General features: G+C 43.7%; 1 pseudogene; it reads left to right on the top strand.

The window, feature by feature from the left end:
• The first annotated feature begins 487 nt into the window (after nt 1–487).
• LOC107728673 (retinol dehydrogenase 11-like) lies at nt 488–2,065 on the top strand (annotated as a pseudogene).
• Nucleotides 2,066–4,715: the final 2,650 nt, after the last annotated feature.

Genomic DNA, 4,715 nt, shown 5'->3' with positions numbered 1-4,715 from the left:
TGTGTGTGTGTGTGTGTGTTTATGTGTATGTAAGACTAGTTTAAGTGTTTATGTAGTATGTTGGACTAGTTTAAGTGTTTATGTAGTTAATAAAGTCTTACTTGTATCACACTTGACGTTGTTCAGTGTTTTGCTCATAACTGGAGTCACTTAATCATTCAGATTTATGCTACAAGCTCTTTGTAGAATTGTACAGTAATAAAATTATTTCCCTTAACCAGGAAATTAACGTTCTTAGAATTGACAGACAGTTGACCCTGAGAGGTCAAGTAAATATCTACAGCGGATCTAAATATTCATAATTAATTATAACTAGTTATGATTAATTATTCATATTTCCCCATGAGCTGATTCGCTACAAGTATGACACAGCACAATACACACAGAACAATACATGAGTTCAAAATAGGTGTGGTGTTCACTTGGGTTCATATAAAAAGCACTTCTAAGGAGCAGGTTGGAAAAGCCAAACTGATGAACTTAGATGATGGCAGCAGTGAAAGCATGCAATATCTTGATCACCGGAGCAACCGGGGATTGGGCTGAGAAACTGTTAAGCAACTCTTGGAGGATTCTAGTCAAAAATGGCATATTTTTGCTACCTGCCGTGATCCAGATGGACCGAAGTCTGAGGTGAGTTATAAATAACTAATACAAATAGAAAGCATCAGGTAAATCCAAATGTGCCTTGTTTAATGCATATTATCTTTCTAAAGGCATTGAGAGAACTTGTGAAAATGCATCCAAGTGTGATCACTATCAGACGTCTTGGTAAATGTGCATGTGTCCTTTGTGCATTTAAAATTTTCACTAGAAATAGTTTTTGAGAATTTTGATTTTTTTTTCAGTGTTTTTTGAATACCATTTAATTGCTTAATACTTTAGCACTAATAGTTGTTCTATTAAGTTTAGATGCTGATGATCCATCCAGTGTCAGAGAGTCTGCCAAGAAAGTGGGATCTCTGGGAAACAATGGTTTGAACCTGCTTGTGAATAATGCTGCAATGATGGCAAGTGGCACCATTCAGACCAGCAGTGTTGAGGACATGAAAAAACACCTTCAGCACCAATGTGATAGGACCCTTATAAATCATTAAGGTAATGTAGAAAGCATCGTTAAGAGCTCTAAAACAATTTGTCCTTTGAAATTAATGAAATCTTCTGCCTTCTGGCTAAACATCTAGGCTGGGGCTTTCACTATTTTGTGTCACCGGTACATAAGTTTGTGACTAAACTATTAAAATGAGTGCTTCTGGGGAAGTACTAGTCACTGGATGTGGCAGAGTTTGCGAGATTCATGGCGTTGTACCAAAATAATCTTAAACTGGGACTGGCTGGTCTCATCAGGCTGAGAGACCAGCTAAGACTAAAGACACTGCTGATCTATTATTTAAGTGAGCTACCGCTTTGTTCATCAGTAGTTTCTTGTGTTGCGCTTGCTGCAGGTCGCTCTGAATAGTTTTTTTTTCATTGGTCTGTCAACATGCACTGGAGTTGAATACATTTCTAGAAGTCTAGTCAACTAGTACAAATGAGCTACAATATGCAGTACACTCAATGCCAATACTCAAAAGTACTCATTTTTAATGTTAACGTCATTGTGTCAAATTAACTTAATTTAGAGATATGTAATCCTTTCTCATTTTTTATGTAGGAGTACTTACCATATCTACAAGCAGTGGCCAAAGCCAGAGGGATACCAGGCATGTCCTGTAATAAAGCAGCTATCATCAACATCTCCACTCTTGGGGGGATCCATTGCCAGAATGCCTGCCATGTACACCCAATTCCCAGTGTTTATTGCGTGAGCAAGGTACCACCAGTGTTCTGCTTTGGCTCTAGTTAAACTAGATCCCATTCATTGCCCATGATGTATTGATGGCATGAGTCAATGTTTAACTCAAATGCTATGTTTACCTATCAGGTAGGTTTTAACATGCTGACTGTGTTAGCTGCTGAGGAGTTAAAGGCGAATGAGATCCTCTGCATGGCCCTTCATCCAGGATGGGTGAAGACTGAACTGGGTGGAGAAAAAGTGAGTGTTGATCCCTTAAATTCATGTTAAGTGAAATGCAGCAGGTGCTTTCGATTTCTGCATAATTTCGTTCAAATATACTTTTTTCGAGCACAGCTTTTACTGTTTCTTTATCAAGTTTCTGGTCATATTATATTGTAACTATCACAGTCAAAATAATAAAACCATTTTGTTATACAAAATAATTTGCATGTTTGCAGGAAATGAGTGGGTGACAGTACTACCAACCAGAGTATGTGAGCGGAGCGGCGTGATTTTGCCTGGAGCTAGGAGCGGATTTTTTGAAAGTCGGAGCATTGAGGTTTTCACTCACTCCGAGAACGCTCTGCTACTGCTCCGTCACGAGCACAACTTATGCCAACTCACGCATTAAACATAATTAGTTAGCTTGACAGGTATGTGGATCACTTATGGAGCGGAGCGAGGAGTGGAGCGGCGTGATTTTGCCTGGAGCTAGGAGCGGATTTTTTGAAAGTCGGAGCATTGAGGTTTTCACTCACTCCGAGAACGCTCTGCTACTGCTCCGTCACGAGCACAACTTATGCCAACTCACGCATTAAACATAATTAGTTAGCTTGACAGGTATGTGGATCACTTATGAAGGTTAAAATGGCGATGGAGGAGTGCGGGAGGTTAAAGCATGTTGTAAATTGTACAGTTTGTTAATCTCCACTCGAAACTAATGTGCTGCTACATTGCTGCACACGGACAGAGCACACAAGCTCGCACATCACGTACAGATCGCGCACATACATTCAGGAATGAAGAAAATTTGGTCAACGCTGTCCTGTGATTTATCAGCTTAAAAACGGAAAAGTTACAGCATTTTCTTTCTGTTTCTGAAGTAACTACCCTCAGCTTCGCCATAGTAGAGAGACGTTGCACAGACAAGTAGCCTAAGCTAAGTTTAAGCAGTCATTTAATATGGACTTGGGCTAATTGTAGTGTTACAATAAACCATGTTAAAACTATTATTATAGTATTATGCATTTATTTTTCATTTCTGAACAGAACTTTGATTTTTCAAGCATAGTGAAATAATTTAGCCGCGGAGCGGTGTTTCTGATCAGTGGAGTGGAGCGGAAAATGGTGAACCCGGAGCGGAGCTGGAGCGGAGTGATTATTGAATGCTTGGAGCGCAGAGGGGAAATTGTTGCCGCTCCACTCCGCTCACATACTCTGCTACCAACTGGACAAAAATGGACAGATGTCATTACAACTTAAGTATAATTTAACCTAAACTCAAGCTAAATGCATCCAAATTAGGGATTGTGTGTGTATGTGTTATATTCCAGGTCTTCTGAAGATATTTAATAGCTTTCAGGAACAAACAGTATATTGGGTTGTAATTCACAGAAACTCTTCCCTCTGCTGCAGCAGGCATGCCATTCTTTATTCAGATATCAATACTGTAACCTTGAGAATCTGCCAATACCAATCAAATACCAGTTCTGTTATTTCTTGTTTGATAAAGCAAAAATTGAACTGGATTTTCATGCTGAAGATTTGTGTTGGTGTGAACAGGCCTTTAGCTGTGCAATGTACTTACTGTTCATCCATCCAGGGTATTTTCCTGCCTGAGAGGTTGGGTGCTCTGGAGGAGCGGGCACTTGAGGGCGCTCTGGAGGGGATTCAGGGACTGGAGCCCTCGTTGCGCTAAGCATGGGGACAGGAGCACTCACTGGGCTAAACTCGGGGACAGGAGCCCTCACTGGGCTAAACTCGGGGACAGGACTGGAGCCCTCCGTGGGCTATACTCAGGAACTGGAGCCCTCCCTGGGTTTAACTGGGGATCTGGAGCCCTCCCTGGGCTTAACTGGGGATCAGGAGCCCTCTCTGGGCTTAACTGGGGATCAGGAGCCCTCCCTGGGCTTAACTGGGGATCAGGAGCCCTCCCTGGGCTAAACGGGGGATCAGGAGCCCTTCCTGGGCTAAACGGGGGATCTGGGAAGCACTTACAAGGTGCTGGCTCTGGAGGAGCAGGCACAGCAAGGCACTTTCGAGGAGCGGGCACTGGAGCGAGCTCTGGGGCTGGAGCCGACACTGGAGCGAGCTCTGGGCAGGAGTGAGCCACGACCGACAGGCTTGACTTTGGAGTGGCCAGCGGGCTTGCCACAGGAACGGCCGGCGGGCAGGAAAGAGCCGCGGCCGGCGGGCTTGACTGAGAAACCGCTGGCGGAGGGATCCCGGATCGGGATCGGAGGCTCTCCAGACACCGGATGACTGCCTCCTTCCAGTCGAGGTTGGTGGTGTCTGGGAGCTCCGCGGGGCGATGGTAAGTAATCCCGATCCGGAACAGCATCACAAGGGTTTCACCCTCGAGGGAGCTGGCGAGGACGAGCGGCACGAACACCCTTGCATAGACGATCGGGTCGGGGTTCGCCTGTTCCACGGCGATTAATCTCGCTCGTTCTTTCCACTGATGTCATCGTTGTCAGTAACAGGTCCTGGATTCTGTCACGGGGTTGGGGTTGTAGTGAGCGCACGACGAAGGAGTAGGAGTAAAGGAATATTTTTAATCAGCATCAACCACATAAACCATTGAAAAATAACATTAATCCAGGACAAAGGAATGACAGAAACTGAGGGCTTATAAAGGGCAGTCAACTAAGGAGCAAATGAGATGATTAATACAACACAGGTGGGAACTAATGAAAGATGATTAACTAAATGAGCAGGA

This window comes from Sinocyclocheilus rhinocerous, unplaced genomic scaffold (assembly GCF_001515625.1).
Source record: "Sinocyclocheilus rhinocerous isolate Xijiao unplaced genomic scaffold, SAMN03320098_v1.1 scaffold1961, whole genome shotgun sequence".
NCBI classification, from domain to species: Eukaryota; Metazoa; Chordata; class Actinopteri; order Cypriniformes; family Cyprinidae; genus Sinocyclocheilus; species Sinocyclocheilus rhinocerous.
Note: the sequence above shows the minus strand (reverse complement) of the source record. Positions and strands in the feature narration are given on the sequence as shown.